Source organism: Lepidochelys kempii, chromosome 13 (genome assembly GCF_965140285.1).
Source record: "Lepidochelys kempii isolate rLepKem1 chromosome 13, rLepKem1.hap1, whole genome shotgun sequence".
Classification (NCBI taxonomy): domain Eukaryota; kingdom Metazoa; phylum Chordata; order Testudines; family Cheloniidae; genus Lepidochelys; species Lepidochelys kempii.
Window position 1 is genome coordinate 13,485,131 of NC_136392.1, and position 19,202 is coordinate 13,504,332.

At 38.9% G+C, this 19,202-nt stretch overlaps 1 protein-coding gene across 1 annotated transcript in view; it reads right to left on the bottom strand.

Moving 5' to 3' along the window:
* The window catches only part of LOC144929243 (uncharacterized), a 29,213-nt gene extending 14,794 nt beyond the window's left edge, over positions 1-14,419 (bottom strand). The window contains exon 1 of the mRNA XM_078848350.1: positions 14,342-14,419. The gene's annotated coding sequence lies outside the window, so the exon portion shown is untranslated. The remainder of the gene's footprint in view (positions 1-14,341) is intronic.
* Between the last annotated feature and the right edge of the window lie 4,783 nt (positions 14,420-19,202).

Below are 19,202 nucleotides of genomic sequence, written 5' to 3' on the forward strand. Positions count from 1 at the left end.
CCAGTGATTTCCTGTCTGCATACAACGTGTTCACTCCTCAGTGAACATACTTAGTTCAGCTCTGGTTTGGGCAACACAGTCCACTGTATGGAAGTTGGTGGGTTACCACCCCCACACTAGCCCTGCAAGGGAGATAAGTATTATGCTTCTTTTATGGATGGGTAAACTGAGACACAGGGAGGCAGACCCAGGGATGGGACCATTGGAGTCCTTTGTTCAAAGCATAAGACCACAATCTATTCCAGAGACTCTATTAAGATTCAGAATGTTCTTGGGGGATAGCAGTTCCGGAAGACAGTTATTTTGAAAGTGATATAAGAAAACATCTCATGTACCTCACAGGTGGGCACAGGCCCAGATAGCAAAATATTGACCGAACCATCGATGGGCACACAAAAGGTTCAGAAAAGGGCAACAAAAATTATTAGGGGTATGGAACAGCTTCCGTATGAGGAGTGGTTAATAAGACTGGGACTATTCAGCTTGGAAAGAGACGACTCAGTGGGGATATGCCAGAGATCTATAAAATCATGACTGGTGTGGAGAAAGTAAATAAGTAAGTGTTATTTACTCCTTCTCATAACACAAGAACTAGGGGGTCACCAAATGAAATTAATGGACAGCAGCTTTAAAACAAACAAAAGGAGGTATTTTTTCCACACCATGCATGGTCAACCTGTGGAACTCCTTGCCAGAGGATGTTGTGAAGGCCAAAACTATAACTGGGTTCAAAAAAGAACTAATAAGTTCATGGAGGATAGGTCCAACAATGACTATTAGCCAGGATCGGCAGGGATGGTGTTCCTAGCCTCTGTTTGCCAGAAGCTGGGAATGGGTGAGAGGGGATGGATCACTTGATGATTACCTGTTCTGTTCATTCCCTCTGGAGCACCTAGCAGTGGCCAATGTCAGAAGATAGGATACTGGGCTAGATTGACCTTTAGTCTGACCCAGTATGGTCATTCTTAAGTTCTTAAGCACTCCTAACTCTCAGGGGTAGAGAGTCTTTCGCCAGGGTGCAGCAGTACTTCACATTCTCACTAGGGTATTAACCTTGAAATTCTTCTTTTCAAAGCATTACTTGGATTTTGTAGTTATTTGGTTCCTTATTCAAAGGCTGACCTAAACGTGTATGAACATTGTTTTGGTTTCCAGGCTAGAAGATTCAGAAGTGTAGTACAGTATATGCTTGGCAGGGGTAGCAGAAGTATAATAATGTTTTCCCTCAATATACAGAAGGTGATATTTGATTTCAGTGCATACCTTCAGTTGGAGATATATCTGGGTGTGATCCACACTACGATATCCAAGTCAGTGCCCCTAATCCTCCCAGAAGGGTTGTGTGTCTTCTTCAAAGGTTGTTTTATTCTCTTTTCTAGTATTTTTTTTCTTTAATTTTCTGTCCTATCCATTTTTATTTCTATTAAGCTTTGAAAAGCCTTTCTTAATATCATATTCGGGCTGATAATTAGTTTTAAGGTATTCTTTGGTCTGTAACAGCTTTTTATTATGGTATAATTAAAAATAATTAAAATATTGCTATCCCCTCATTTCTTAGAAGCCTATAATCCATCTTCTGCAGATGATTGAGATGTGGTGTTTGAATACTGATTTGTTCTTTCTGGTTCTTGTGATTCTTGAATAAAAGATTTTTTTCCAAGACAAAAAGTAAATCACAATTAGGTTCACTTCGTCAAAGATATATAAGTTTAATATACTTTTTTTTACTATCACTATTCATGCTTCAGGGCATAAAGTGATCATTGGCTGTGGTCAAGAAGAATATTTTTGTTTCACCATGAGGACATTCTTCTCTCATACATGACTAAGTGCACGAGGATTGTTATGCTGTTGTTGGTTGACCAGGCCTTCCCCAGACAACCAGGTACTGGCTATATAGACCAGATTACTGGATTTTACAAGTTATTGGTCTACTCTATATAGTGGTTCTAATGTTCCTTTGTGTGTCTGTATATACTATCTAGCCAAACATATGCAGTAAATATCACCAAGTACCTGATCCAAAGCCCATTCATGTCAACAGAAAGACTGCCATTAATTTCAATGTGTTAGTACCTTCATGTGCCGCCCTGGGATGAAATACTGCTCACGTTCCTCAAGTGATCAGTTTCAATGGGATTTTTACATCACTGGGACTCCTCACATGAGTAATGCAAAATGGATTTGGTTCTTAGATAATGAGAACCTTCTAATACTGAGCAGAATGTGAAGGAGGTGAAGTGCCTGAAAACCTTGAAGGTTCTGGAGTTTTATTGCAATCTACTAGCATTCAGGGGTAGAACTGAGTGAATAATCGACTTGGTTTGGTAGCAGTTCTGGAAAACTGAAAAAACAATTAGTTCAGGTTGAACCAAATCTGAATTTTTTCCAATTTTTTGGTGAATCAAAAAAGTCCATTTTGCTTCAGAGTATGAATTCAAACCTGGGAATCCCAATGAGCGCCTTAAGTACTGGGCTAAAGGCTATAAGAGGGAGGGAGGGAAAGCAACATCGCCACCCTCCTCCTCCTCTTCCGACTGTTTTGTGAATTTCTAAATTTTCACCATTTCGTGAATTTTGCATCAAATTTGCAAATAGTTTCACGGCAACAGAAACTGATTTTTTTGTTGTTGAATAAACCATTCATCTGAAATTTAACCCAGCTCTAGGACTAAGAAAGTTAAAGAAACATGGCAGGGGAGGGGGAAAGAGAATCAGGGTAGAAAATAGAGAACTAGTGAAAAGAAGAACAAGGAATAAACATCTTCAGTGGCTTGCATAGCAAATAAAATGATTTATTTCAACTGTCGAAACAGTTGTGGTTTTTCTGTACTGATGAAACAGCAGCAAAGCATAATTCATTTCCTTCATAATAAACTTTAAAAAAGAATAAGTTACCTGCACTTCAATTTTGTTCCTTTCATCTTACAAATAAATTGTCAGACGCTCACTTTTTCTCTGTTATGCATCCTTTTTTTCTGCTTTAAACTCTGAGGGATAGATTCTGTTCTCAAGATGAGCCACAGATGTGCATTAGAAGGAGAATCTGGCTCTTACAATCCATTTAAAAACAAAAGCACTTGTATTCCATCTTCTTGAAGAGCCATAGAAACTCAAGGCCTACTCTGAGCAAATAGTAAGGATACTTGTTTGCAAAGAATTCTTCCTTCACTTCTGGGATGACCTTCTTCTGAATTTGGCAGAATGAGCTCTCCCATCCCTTCTAGAAAAGCTTTTTTGCTCTCACAACAACCTTTAGCCAAAGTCTCCTGCAAAAATATAACCCACATTTTTTAATAATGTGTTAATCCTTTTTTTTGAAAGTTGAAATCTGTATGCAATGGTTTTTGTTGTTGAAGATGGGTTGTTCTGATTCTCGAGGTGCGGAAATACCTTTTGCATACTCAGCGACACTCTGAATGTCTGCCAGAAATTAAAGAAGGTCCTGCAAAGATCATGTGCTACAAAGAACTGTTTCTGAAGCTGGAGAGAGTTTCTCCTCCATGGCCCATTCAGACAGCTAACCCGAACTACCTGATTTGTTAGCATTAGGGACTTTCAGTTGTGCACACATCTTCAGGAGCCCAGTGTCTGCTATACAGAGATGTGACCATAGAATATGGATAGTTCTTTTCTGTTTGAATTTTACATGCAAATTTATTACAATATTACACCCCAGCTCCTGGCTGACTTTTTTGATGTGTGTGCATTTTTCCAAGGACAGAGATTTTTGTGCCAAGAGGCATAGTTGGCAGCAGGCAAGAAGCCTACTCTCTGCAGAGCTGGCAACGAATTAGATAAAGATCATAGCCTCCGCAGAGCCAGAAGTCAGTTCAAAGAGACAAGGACTGCTCTCCCTGGGAAGCTGACACCAGATGAAAAAGGCACATCGTCACTAGCTATGCACATGTTGAAAGACGGTGGTCTGACAGTTTTAGGCTTGGTGGCCTGACTTGAAGAAGTTGTGATCCTTCCATTCCAGGTAGGAAGGTTGAGCTGGTGGTTAATACACAGGAGTGAGAGCCAGATGACCTCAGTTTTCTTTTTGGCTCTGCCACATGCTATCTATATAACCCAGGGCAAATCAATTAGGAACTGATTATTCATACAAACTCGGGGACTTAATGTCTGTGATACTCATAAATCAGATAAATTTGCATGCAAGTGGATCTGATTAGCCATTGATTTGCACCTATTTGTGAATACACAAAGGTTGGGTGGTGGCCTGGATGATTCAAGTGAATAAAATATGGATTTGACATTTAGTACATGTAAGTGACCCATTCTAAGTATATAATACTTAAATAATCCAAGCAGGAAGCAGGAACAAAACCACTGGTCTGATTCAATACCTATTGAAAATAATGGAAAAACTCCTATCAAATTCAGTGGGCACTGAATTAGGATCAATCAGATTTAGGTGACCCGTTTCAAAGCTTGAATTCTGGTATTGCTCAAAAATGTCCTTTGTAATATACTTTGAATATTAGCAGTTACTCAATATATTTGAAAAAAAATCATGCAGTCATGCAGAAAACAAAAAACCATACCCCCCCGCCTCCCCCAAAAGCCATAATGAAACAAACCAGACAACCGCTTGCTGAATTTAGTATTCTCTAGATGCTATTTGGCTACCTCTAAGATTAATACATCAGGCACAAAACAACTCAAACAAAAATTTGCTCAGACTAACTTTGTATAAATTCCGGTTCTCTGTATAAAGTTCTTATTTGAAGGTTAACACTTAATATCTTTGGGAAGGGAGGGTGTATTGCAGAGGCCTGTGTGCATCTCCGGTGTTTTCCTGTTGTGCAGTGAGAATGCGATGTTGGTAGTAGGTATCAGCCACCTGGCACAAATCTAATTACATTCTGCATCTGTGAAATGCTTATTGTGTATGTGTAGTTAAAAACTAGTTATAATTAACGTGATATGTTCCATATAAGTGATTTGCAGCCAAAGTCAAGGGATTTATGTGTGTTTAAAATATTGGTGGTTTTATGTTTTTATAATGTTTGCTATTTATTCTGGGACTCAGGGCCAGATTTGCAAAGGTACAAAGGCATCTAAAGATCCAGATAGACATGTAATGGGACTTAAGAACATTAGGTCCCTAAGGTCCAATGATTTCAGTGGAAATTAGGCACCTAAGCATCTTGGGTACTTTTAAAAATCCCAGTAGGTGCCTATCTACAGCTTTAGATGCCTAGATACCTTTGAAAACCAGGCCCTCAGTCCTGATGGCTTGATGTCTGACTCAGGCTAGATGAATTTTGTCTGAGTAAGGAAATCTGGACTTGATCTATAAGAATCATGCATCTAAGGGCCATATTTTCAAGAGAGTTCAGCTCCTACTTAGGCACTTAAATGATGTAGCTGGAGTTTCAAAAGGGTAGTCATGGGCTGAGCCTTTTGAAAATCTGTCCCTAAAGTTATATACAATGGGTTTGATCCTCCTCTTGCATATACTGGTCTATATCAGTAGTTAGTGGTGGATACCAATGGAGTGACGATCTCTAGCTCTGGGTACATGACCCATATCCATAGCAATCAATGAAAGTTTAGCAGGGCAGAGTGAGGAAACAATTTCTATGAACTATTTAGCCCTATGAGAATTAAGGTGAAATAGTAGCATGACCATGGCTCTACTAAGCCAATCAGTCCTTATGCTTATGGCCCAAGCATGTCAGCATATCCTTTGAAATATCAAGAGGCAGCATGATCCATTGGACAGGGACTAGGACTAGGGATATTTCTACATGGCAGTCAGAGGTGTGACTGCAGCAGCCTGGGAGTCAACACTGAACAAGCCACGCAAGTAAATACCCCGGGTCTCAGGTGGGCTTGTACAGCCTGTGCTGCCATGGTTTCACTGCTATTGTTATCTGAGCTAGCTAGATTAAAGCTAGGTCAGATATGTCCACTTGTGCGGTAGTCACACCTCTGACTGCAGTATAGACACACCATAGGACTCAGAAGGTAGGTTCTGTTCCCAACTGTTTTACTGTGTGACTTTGGGAAAATCACTCCACCTCTTTGTCTGATTTCCCCCTTTTACCTTTTGTCTTTAGATTAAGTTTTTTGCAGCAAGGAATGTCTCTTGGTATATGTCTGTCCAGCTGCTAATGTGACAGTTATGGTAAGTTCCTGCAGTATCTCTGGGAGATGTTGTTGAATGAAGTTTAAGTATCTTTGGAGTCCATTGTATTAAATGCAAAAGTTATGCAGTATTGTGGGCCTGGATGATCAGTGAACTACATTAAACAATGTAGTAGAGAAGAATTAACTTTTGCAACAATACACATGAGGTAGATTGCCTGGGAAATATCCACCGCCCCCCCGCCCACCAACTCCAGTTATGCAAAAACACAGTCCTTTGAAACTAGATCCCGAGGAGAGGGCAATTGTCTGCTGATTACCTGTTCCTAGGTCCCATGCTCAAAGGCCCAAGCTGTATAAAGGAAGGAATCACAGATTTATGGGGGTTCTTGTTCTAAGGGTATGTCTTTACTACCCACCGGATCGGCGGGCAGTGACCAATCCAGTGGGGGTTGATTTATCGCGTCTAGACTGGCACTCCCCAAGCACTCTCCCATTGACTCCTGTACTCCAGTGCTGTGAGAGGCGCAGGCAGAGTCGACGGGCGAGTGGCAGCAGTTCACTCACCGCAGTGGAGACACCACGGTAAGTCGATCTAAGTACGTCAACTTCAGCTACGTTATTGAAATAGCTGAAGTTGTGTAACTTAGATTGATCCCCCCAGTGTAGACCAGGGCTGAGCAAAAACTGTTCTGAACTTATGACCACTGGCAAACCACTTGGTGTAGTTTGAAGGCCTGATCATCTGCCAGAGCCTTTGTTGGAGTTGGTGTGATCTCTGGTAAGCTTATCAGAATGTATGTAGGTTCTTTTTTGTTTTGTTTTACTATGTTTTCTCTGTAATGCTTTCACCTTGAGAATAAATGTACTTGCTTAGAAAGAGCTGTGTGGTGACTCAACTGTGGTTAATTACACTCTTTATAGTGTTTGGAAAGAATGCAAAGCAGGCCTACTTAGGCAGTTTGACTTGCTGGGGCATGTAGGCAGGGAACTTAGCAGCCTGGAAAAATGGTGGTCAGAAGGGAGAGAGATGCAGGTCTTCACCCCAGAGAAGTGACTGCTAAGGAGGTGGGAGACTAGAGCAGGTGCCCTTGCTGGATCATGGAGGGGAAATACAAGTGCAGTTGCCCTGAACTGTGACATATAGCACAAATGAATGCTGATCTTGGTGGGGGCCTCTAAGCACTACTCTGATACTTATAAGGAATAACAATCCAATCTTATTTTTGCTGATTTCCTCAAATCTGCCTTGCTGGGACAATGACAGAATTTAATATGAATCCAAATTACAATTCATCAGGCCTAGCAAAGCATCACAATTTCACTGAATGCCCATAGCATGTGGCCACTGCCAGAGATATGACACCAGATTAGACAGGCCATTAGTCTGCTCCAGTGTGGCATTTCCTACATTCAGTCTAAGATCAGTCTATGCTGAATGGGAGCCATTAAAAAGTCATAAATTGCAGTATCTCCTGTTCTAGGTGTAGGAATGTACACATTTACCATGTGCCCAGGGAAATGAATGCTGAGTTTTTGATGGTACATATTGTATCTGTCTTATATTCCTTTTTTGCAAACTAAATATTTTATAGAATTATATTTGTGGCAACATGAAAGGAGACGGTTACCTGTTACTTTTTCATTGTTTCCCTGCCTTGGGCATCTGTCTTTGCAGATGACAGCAGTTACACAAAGAACTCATCCCAGTAACCTGAAGGACTCTGGATGCCATTACAGATTAACATTTGCACTTTGCCTATACCCTGCATGAAGAGAACTGCAAACTCATCATTAAGAAGAGATATGCAAATCCTTTTTAGGCTTCCAAAGAACCATTTAATTGTCTATTTTTCATCCTCAGATTTTTCCCAGCAGCTTCATTAGCTCACACAAAAAAATGTCAATTCATTTCATATTTAAATATAGGACCAATTTGAAATAATATATGTTTACTCTGGGAGCATCTTCATCTGTTATTGTTTTATGAGCAATGTCCAGAAGAAAGAACTTTTCTCTTATTTGCATTATTCGGTAACTATTTGAACTATTTGAACTGACTGAAGATTTGTATTCCCTACATTAACAATAATGGTATCTTTTTTATTTTTATTTTTGTACATCAGGAAACATTTGCGAACAAATAAATATAGGAAACAAAGTGTCAAAATCCTGCAGAACCTATGGATTAAATTTTCCAAAGCTCCTAAATGACTGAGTCTAAATTCCATTGATTTTCAATGGCACTTAAGCTACTAATTTAGATCTTTCTGAAAGAAAATTTACCCTATACCTATTCCTTTTGCCTTAATATTGCCAAATGTGAAGTCTGAATATTTTATGGAACAGATCCTCAACTGGTGTAAATTGGTGTAGCTCCATAACCTCAATGGAATTATACTTGTTTACATCAGCTGAAAACCTGGCCTCTTTTTCTCCTACTGATATGCCATGCTGTTTTATCATTTATATACTGAATTCCTTACTAATCAAATCCACAAACTACAGAGCTTGTGATGGAATATAAATAAGACAAGTTAATTTCCAAGTAAGACACACACACACACACACACACACACACACACACGCAAAATCTTCATACAATTTAAGTTAGTAGGCAATCATAAAAGAAGTGTGCTTACTTATGTATATGCGGTAGCGTCTCATAAATTGACTCTTTAGTGATAGACAATGTGTTTAGTCATTTAAAGAGAATGCTCTTAATTATTTCAGTCTTTACTGTCATATTAGCAGAGTGATCAAGAGGGTCTGATTCAGCTGTCAGTTAGAACTCTGGTTTTGTACTATCATACTAATGAAAATCTAAAACTGTATGACCAAATTTTCAGCTGTGCCTGTTGCCCAGGGCATTGACTGTACCTGCAAAAGTGTGCAAACTTTTCTACCCATAATATGTGGTTTTCTTGAGCAAACTGGGTGTACAAATGGTCAGGCAGTAAATTATGGATGCATATTGGGAAGTTGGGTTCAATTGATCCATGGGGGTAAGGGGGGGATTCACAAAAGTATTTAGGCCCCAACCTCCCTGGTGATTTCAGTGAAACCAATGGGACTTTGGTGCCTAAATATCTTTGTGAATCCTACCCATAGGGAGCTAGCAACTGGTTCCATGCTAACCCCCTGGGGTGAAGTAAATGGGCAGAATTACATGAGGGAGCTTGTTGTCAACAACACGGTATGCCTGATTTTACCCAATGTTATGTGATCCTGTTCCAAAACCCAATGAAGTTAGTGGAAGTCCCTGCACTGACTTCAGCAGACGTTAGATCAGGCCCTTTATCTTCCACTGCCATAAGATCTTAATTCACTTTTCCTCTGACTTTACAAGGAAAAAAGAGCTGACACAGTCACAGTGTGTGTATCATTGTGCTTCTTACTGTAGTCGTGCCTTCCCTTCCCAATTCCAGATGCGACTGTCCTCTAACGTAATTTTCCATCTTACATGAATTCACCAAAAAGCAAATTAAACACAATTACTTATATTGCTGATGAGTTTCATAGAAGTTATGGATTTTTCTAAGGTTCAGACTAGACAATAAATGAACACAGAGACAATGGTCTCCATCTGAATTCTAGCTTGTACTAAACTAATAAAAGCAAATTCCAACTCCTTTACTATTTTGATCAGATAATGTCAATGGAAGTGATTCATATGACTGGGTAATGGTCTTCCATCCCCACTGCAAGATTAATGCCTGAGGAAAGTCCAAGCATTTATAGGCAATATATATTGTGATGAAGACTGGTGTTTATTCTCAAGTAGGGGAGGGAAAAGGTATATTTTCCAGGCTCTGTGCTCAGTTATATTACCAGTATTATACAGGTACCTAGTGATTTATTAAAAAAAAGGCCAGAAGGAACCTGGCAGACAATGAGGAGGCTTGTGTTCTTTGTGCTTTAGGATGAAATTAATTTTGGTGTAAAGAGCCTGCAAAAGGCCCTTTGCACCACTTAAGCCCTGCTTTTAAGAACTTAAATAGAGCTTAATTTTAATTGATCAGTTAGGGTCTCTGTGTGACAGTGATGCCACTCTTAAGAAGGGTTTCTCAAGACCTTCTCCAAAGTCCATTGAAATCAAACGAAAAACTCCCCTGAAGAAACTCTTATGGGTGAGGGAATGGAGAACTGATTCGTATATCTTCCCATTTAAGCAAAGCCGATTTCTCATGACAAAACTACTGGGTAAACAAATGTATAACACGTGCATTTGCTGCAAGCATTTATACTCTGTTTCTGACAATTGTACTGTTAATATTGATAGGCTACTGAGACGTTCACCCTATCAAACTGGAGTCGAAGGCTAGAGATAAACACCTTGTCAGGGAGATTAGAAATATCCTTCCCGCAATAAGAAGTTTTGAAATACTTGGCACCTCCAAACCATTGCTCTTGCTCAGTATTTTAATGGGCCTCAGGAATACATAATGTGAAGCAAGGATAAATGAGCAGCATCTGAGAGCAGGGCCACATTGGCATCATGGAAATAACTCCAAGCCTCTTTCAGTTGCATGGGAGAATTTTAACAAAGGGGTTTGACAAACTCTGACAGCTCCATTAAGCATATTATTGACCCTCTCAAGTGAGGTGAAGCTCATGTACCTCTGTCCACTGTTGTTTACCATCTTTTAATTGGAGCTGGCTACTTTCCAAAGGAAGGCGAAGCTTCATCAACCAAACTCCCACATTTAGACACACATGAAAGATTCAGAGCTAGGTTATTGTGCTGGTCATATGTTACTGTCCACTAGCAATCTACCAAAGGCATCTTTGCAATTTACCAAAGGCATCATGATAGCTGGCAGTGAGACTTGAAGGAGGACAAGGTACTGGCTTTACAGAATAGCTGAAGGAGGACTATCTATTATCAAGGAGAGGCATAGAAAAAGGTGCCAATGCTCTTATGGGAAATGTGGACCAGTGCATGATGGAGGCTGGCAACATTTGCAGAGTGGACTAATAAACGGAATATAGCATAATGGAATCCTAGTCATATGATCCCACACTACAGTAAGTGCTAAATCATTGCTGAGAGGTAGGGACCTCCCCAACTCTGTGTGAATTACAAAAAGTGTGTGGTTTAGTGACATTGAAGATTACTCTGTTCTATGATAGGTCAGCATTTAGGTCCTGGTTCAGCAAGATAATTATGTAGGCACTTAAAGTTACACCTGATTATGTGCTTTCCTGAATGAGACCCTAACCTTCTGTTGTCCAGTAACCTTTATGTGAGCTAAAGGTCTTTTTTGTATTTGGAAATTCTATCATTTTCTTGCTCTCCTGATGTGCTACAGTAGAAACCATGTTAACTGTTTCCCCTCTTTACTGCTCTGGCTTTAATCTTCAGGGCTGTGTTCCTTGATTCCATTACCTCCGCCCTCCTAGACAATGTCCTTACCCTTGACTGTAGACACCTGTTAAAAACTTTCTACAAAAATAGCTTTGCAGGAGAAAACTTGCAACGGTGTCCATAAATATCGACATCTAGCAGAGACAGACGTGAGTGCTTCTTACTGACAATCGAGGCAGAAGCAGCACAGTTTTGCACCAAATCTGAGGAGCAAACACTTGACCCAAATTGTGTGACTGTTACTAGGTGGACTACTTATCAGAATCATACGTTTAGTTCAGCATCAGGGAAGTGTTTTTTTCCAGCACTGGCACGTGTTGCAATTCAGAACTCATCACTGATAATACAGTCACTGCATTTTACTAGTTGATCTTACTCAAGATGGCTGCAGCATATTATGCTGTCTACGCTATGGCTAAAGCGAAGACAGAAGGATATTCCTTGTTAATTTCTTTTATTAGTTCAGCAATCACTTTTGACAATATACGTTCTTATTATCCAAGTTTCATAAGCTCCTGTTTGGAAGATATTCAGCAATAAAGCAAGAAATTTGATCTCTTTTCTCATGAATGATGGAAGAATTCTTAGATTTATTGCCTAAAATTTCCACTTTATTAAGCTGTCAAGTTTTGCTTGGTGGCATACTACAGAGTGAAATACTAAATTTGATTTAAAGGTTACAGGAGATATGTGGCACCTACGATCTGCCTTTGAATTGTTTTTGTAACACTAAATAGAGTTTACAAGGAGAGAAAATTGGAACTGGTCAGCATAAGTCATTCCAATCACTGTGTCTTTCAACACAGAGCTTTACTTTTAACCACACTAAAAGATAAAGGCAATGGACAGATTTCTGTGTTACTCTGGGATTTATGAAACTCTGATCAAAATTCTGTGACTCTAATTGGAACAACTATGTGGTGTGTTTTGGGGGGAGGAATCACAAAACACAGGGAAAAAAGGTTTCTGTTTTCAACATTAATACCGCAATCATAATTATAGAAAATCCTAATTCCAAGAGAGGTTCTAATTTGTATCTATCAAAAGGCTAACTAATCTTGCAAGAATGAGCGCTGACCACTGTCCTAAAAGACCTTATTACTTATCTTGAGATCTCTACATCTTTTAATTTACAGCCTAAATAAGGCCCCAGAAGAAATTACTTTCATTTAAAAATAATTTTACAACTCTGAAGCAAAATGTATGATCATTTTAATTAAATATACAGTATATGACAAGGGCCAAGATATAAATTTCCATGAGACCGAAGACTAATTTAATTCTCACATTTAATACATAAAACTCTTGACACATGAAAACTCTTAATATCCTCATTTGCTTCTTAGCAGGGTCCCTTATCTTGTACTTTTCATTAGTCACACAGATAAAAGAAAACAATTATAAAACTAACTGTTAGGTCTATATGAGATATTGGATGGCAACGGAATTCAGCATTATATTAAGTTGGATTCTGTAATTCAGAAGTAAGGAAAATTAGGCAATTTCTTGCTGTCTCATTAAAAATTGGAAGTTCATTCATTAACACTCCCTATTCTCAAGTGGTGTAGAATTTTGCTTTTCACTTCTTGCTTAGGAATTTAAAACAGAGAGGCTCACCTCTTGATTAAGAATTCAGGAAACGAGCTGAACCTTCTTAAGATTAACTGTTTTATATGATACACTGGCATATGTAGACAACAATTATTTTTAAAAAGCTATTGCTAAGCAAACTGAAACAAGTGAAAATATTGATAATTTCAGCAGAAAGATTTTGATTATAGGAAGCATTCCTCTTTATATGTTAAACATGTCCTAAAAAATTTTCTTTCATGGTACGTCCAGCTCCTGAAAGTGAGGCAGTGAAGGACAAAGGAATTAGATTCCCTATGTGATAGTAAACTGCTCTGCCACTTATGGTGGGAAATAAATTTTCATTTAATCTAATATTATAGCAGGCCTGAGTAGCACCCATCACAGTAAAGTTGATTTCAGCAATTTTTCTCTCATTTTCTTGATGTATTCAAATAAGTCAAATTTGGAATGAACTTTTAATGCTTAGAGGCTGACAAAACTGTGACTTTCTTTTGCAAAATGATTCAGCTGGTTTTGTTTCACTTGAGGATTCGCACAATGCCCTTTAACTGAAGGTTAATCTGAACTATGCCTTAATCTGAAAATTCAGTTTAGTGGTTCTCAATACAGTCATGATTGAGTTCAAGGAATTTAAAAGCTTTGCTGGCAAAGCCAGCTAAAATTGTAAACTCCCCAAACTGAATATATTTAAATTTCGTTTTTTGTTTTCTATATTTTTTAAAAAAAGAACAGCTAGGGCGATTAAATAGAAGAATCAGTGCTAATGTGAGTATATGGCTGAGAAATGAAGCACTTGAAAATGCAGACATTCTATAGTGAAGGACTTGAGCCTGCAAATTTTTACATGTAAAACTCTTACCTCAACTACAGTAGGACTGCTTGCATGAGTAAGTACTACTTGTGTAAGTAAGGGTTTGCAGGAGGGGGCAAAGTTGTTGCTTCTCCAGTGTTAATTTATTGTGTTTCGCATATATGGGGTGAAATTCTATTCACAGTTTATACTAGTCAAAAGCCAAAGACTGCAAAGTCTCCTGATTTACTGTGATCTAATGCAGGAAAAAACCTGCAAACAAACAAACTTGATGCACAAAAAGTGTGGGCTGTCCATAGTCCCTGAATCAAATATTTCCTATCTCACATCCCACTAAAGACCAAAATCAATCCTATGGTTGCCTGAATAAATACTGACTGCAGGTAGCAGCCATGTCTTGACTTAGGGATACAGTATACAGTTCAATACTAGGAAAACAGCTATTACAGTGTAAAAAATATTTAATGTACCTCCTCTGTGGGTGTCATTGTGGTGTAAAGAGTTCACCCTAGTCAGTCAGCTGTGATAGAAGCGGCTGTCTCTGCATGTTCTGTATCCAAGTCTGCAGACCTTTTAGCAGGGTTACAAATATCTGCAGTTCAGCACTATTTATGGGTATGGCCTGCTAATCATTACCTATCGGTACAAACATTTCAGCTTTAGTACTTGTCAGATAAGCTACTTGAAAACTAACAACGCAAGGTTTCAGTGAGAGCTGTCAGGTGCAAAAGAAAGTTTAAATAAAGTGCTGGAAATCTTTAATGCAACTTGAAAGTGACGGATATTTCAGGGAATGTCAAGGGTAAGGTACAGCTGGAGAATGGGAAAATAGTGACTATGTAAAGCTGCCCTGAGGCCATTTATAAATCATTACGGTTCCTCTGAACAAAGAGGCACTCTGACTAGAACTGACCTCAGCTGTTTTGATTTCCAATAGAAATGGGCCTGAAACAATATCGGGCAACCCAATATCTCTGAGGTTTGGAGAAGTTCAGATCCCACTCAGAATGCCACATCTCAGCCTCCTCTCCATAACTGTCTAAATAAGAGGTCATTTGAAAATGCTCATGTACCATGGCGATGTGTGTTGAATAAGAATCTCAATAAAATGGATGAGAATGGAACAAAACCACCGGATCCAAACATCCCTGAACTGTGAGATAGTTGGGTTTAGACCCTAATTTTTCAGAGAAGATTTGGTTTTAGTTTGCTGGGGCGTGAATCTTTTGTTAGTATTTTGCTTTGCGTAGATTTCTACCCGCTGAGCTTTGCAAACTCAAAACAAAACCCAGTACGAACTAACAAGTTTATCTGGGTTGGGGCCAAAATCATATCAAACCACCAAAGCGCTAACTACTCTACAGAAATCTTTGCAAGGAAGCTGATTTGAAGAACAGAATTAAAGACAATTTTATTCTTCTTGGTTTCTCCCCCTATTGTGGAGAGGACATGTTCTAAAGCCTGGACAGTGACCAAGGCCCAATATTCCATATGGCAATTGTTCAAAACTCACTGAATCTTCTTGGTGAACTTGGGTTGAGCTCTGAATTTTCAGTGACACCCCCAAAGCAAATGAGTTTCATGATGGCACTTTGCACAGCTTTGCTGAATAGAACAGATACTGCAAATATGCATCTCTGTTGATTATTCAGTCACTTGGGATTGCCCTCGGGAACAGCAAAGATGGCATATGACAAATAGGGGGCACGCTCTCTGGATACTTCTAAATAGTTCTATGGACCTGATTCTGCAAGACACTGAGTGTCCTCAACTTCCATTGACTTCAGGAGACTCGGAGGATGCTCTGTATCTTGCAGAATATAAATGATAAATTAGCTGATTCAGGATCTTTACCCAAAAGAGTGGGCCAAAATGGGAAATATTAAGGCAGCACAGAAAAATGGCAAGATTTTCTCAATAGCAATACTCTCAATAGTACTGGAAGAAACAGATACAGGGGCTGACAAAGTCTCGTTATTTTGATGTATTGCTGCATTCCTGTCTAACAATAAAACAAAATGTGTTAAATTAGGTCTGAGATGAAGTACTGAGTTTCTAGTACTAAAATGTTTCAATTATTCATACTGAGATCCGGAAACTAGCAAAGAGATAAACATTGTTGTTCATACACTGACAAAAGTGTGCCAACTGTTAGAAACGTGTTTCTATTTCCGAATAATCCAATTAACATTAGGATGTGTGTAAAGTTATTAACACATTGCTCTGAATAAACTAAGTTATCAAACTTCTCTTTCACACATCACACTCAGCTAAATATATAATCAATTTTAGATCCCTCATGTAATATTCCCTTAAAGAAAGATAGTCACCTGGGAACTAACTGACAACTTTTTCTATCTGTGTAATGAATCTATTTGGATAGCCAGGAAAGCATAGAGCCTGTAGATTCCCAGATACAACTGAGAGAATATTGCACTATAGTTTGTTACAATACATTGGAGATGGTGTCTAAATAGATGTAATGTTTGGATCTGTCAAAGGTAGATGGTTTCTGAGTTCAACTTTTTGGGGGTAGAAGCACAGCTTTGTGTGTAAATCCAGATCTGTATTTGGGATTTTGAAACTCTTTTACCGTTAAGTAAGGAAGTAAGTAAGTAAGTAAGTGTGTGTGAGAGAGCAAGCTTTGGATCTAAGGCTTCGGTTTGGAGCCATCTCTAGAAAATAATGAAAATATTTGCAATAGACTTGATATTAGTTAATCCTGAGCCGAGCATGCATGCAAGCCACTGCCATCAGAACCACTCCCACAGCGTATAGCCAAGTAACCACAGTATTAAACAGGATTCTGATGATCTTCAGTAAAAAAAAAAACCAAACCATAGCCTGGGGCCTTCTAGCTCCTATCAATATCAATGGAAAGATTTCCATTCACTTTGCTAGAGCTGGATCAGGCTCCATGAGAGCCAATGAACTCTTAAGAAACAAGATCCTGTTATCCAGAAATAAAGGTCTAGAGAAGAGAGAGGCTGACAGTATATGACAAGTAAGCACTACTTATTCTAAAATGCAATAGTTCTCAAAACTTTTTATGAGATTGTCTGATGTTCTCACAGCACAAAGGACCCAAATAAGACTGTGAAGCAAACACAGTTAGTGATTGATTCAAGGATTAAAAGTTCAGCTCTGTTGAAAAATCATTCACCTGTCTATAGCTATATTTATTTACTATTGATTAACATTAATTGCGTAAGACTCTGACCACTGCAATATCTGTCTGATTTTTGTCTGTCATGAAAACTACTGGCTTATCCATCCAGACATTGCAAACTTTTTCAAAGATCATAGCTCTGTTGCTGCACAGATTATCTAATTATATAGTATTCACCTGTAAAGAAAAATGCCTCAGGCATCAGAACTATACACATAAAAGCAATAATTAACATTATGATAGCGTTTTTATAATCTGTAAAGAGAGAACTAAGACACACATTCAAAAATTAGAATGTTAGAACCAAAGCCCTTTGCAAATAGCACCTGTAATTTAATGTTAGCCGTGTTTGATTTGTCATCTACATTTTGATACATTTAATGAAAAGAGTGGGACTTCTCCTGGAAACGGAGTGCTGATATTTATTTAAGTCACAGTTTGCATAGCATATTTAGGGTAGTCCAAGAACCTCAATGACTTCTTAAGAATTCTAGAAAAAAAACTGGAGTATTTTGAACTGCCCTATGAATACCACAAAGGAGCCCTAGTCTTAGCAAAGGACAAGGACCTTATTATTTCTCTTTGCATGAGCATTGTACAGACTGCAAGCTAATCTTTAATGCAAGGGGTTAGATCAGAGGAGTCAGGAGTAGGATCTCCCCAGCAAGTGCACTCCGAGACTTCAGGAAATTCTCAGCCCCTATGATTATTCTAGCAGCTGTTACACGAGGGAGGGGTATGTTTTGCCTCTGATCTTTGGCATGAAGGACTGCTGTTTGGCTGTTTTCCTGAATCCCCCTAAAATTCCTGATGGGTATGGGGCAGTGACACCTACCTGGTACCCATCCCCAACGCTGAAGGTCAGGGACCAGCTCTTTGGTTTCCCGTGTCCCTCGGATGGAGGCAGAAGGAACGTTAGGTTTTTGACTGCAAAACAAATCTGTAGTTGCCTAGGACTTCTTGGTTGTCATCATAGACCCTTAGTACTTTATGGTGATATCAGGGACAGAACTCAGACACTCCTGCTCCAAAAGCACAGGTCAACTTGCGCTAAGGGAAACTGTCCATCAGCTCTTGGCAGTACAGTGACTATGACAGAGAATTAAACAATTCTGGTTAACCAGTAGAGCCAAATAGTGCACATACTAGCCAGTTTCTTACAACTGAGAATAACTATTTAATATAGTGCTGTGTGCTTTTACTTGCCATTTTCAAATGCAAACAGCCCCTGTCTACGAAACCCAGCTAGAACAGCAACTACAAACTAGACCGAACCCTATCAAATTATTAAAACAATGAAATAATATATATCATAGTCTCAAAATGACTTACACAAATCTTTGTTCACCAACAGTGATATTTGTTAACAGCAAAATTAACTTTTGTTACATTCCTTCTCTGACTACATTTGCCAGAGTTCATTTTTGAAGCTCTCCAGATCAACCAGAACAGATAAATTAGATTAACTTAGGTTCACTGGCCAAGACAAAAACATAACTCTGAGGCTTATATTAAGGCATGATTTGAAGAACTTCATATAACCTACCATAACTGGAGGATAATAATAAAAGAAAAGAAATATAAAAAAACCCACCCTCTTAAATTCTTACAGAGCAGGCACTGTCTGCTGCATGTGAAAAAGACGGCACTCGAACCTCAGATACACAGCATGGACCAATCTTTACCTGGAAAAATACATCCCCAAATGAAAGGCTGGGCCTTCTGCCCTTACTCATGGGAGTAGCCTGACTGACATTACTGGGACGATACCCTTGAGTGAAGGGCACAGATTAGCTGAAAGTCTTTGAGCCTCTTGGGGTGACATTTGTAAATTTTGTTCACATGGCTTAAAGTGAGCACAAAAGACAAACACACGTGACCTAAAATAAGTATGTCAACGCCTCAACAACAGGAAGAGTAAGCAGAATGAAGAGAATAACAGACGACAGTAAAGTCAAACCTAAGCTGTCTTTAATTATGGGTCCAATCTTATAAAATTTGCACCCATTTCAGGCCCATTGATGACAATGATAAATGTGAGTGATAAGGACTATGCATACAGGTAACAGTTTGCCAACTGGTGCTATACCTTACTGCCCCCAAATATACAAAAAGCAGATCCTGCTCTTATTCGTATCAATAATTCTTCGGCGTCCTTAACT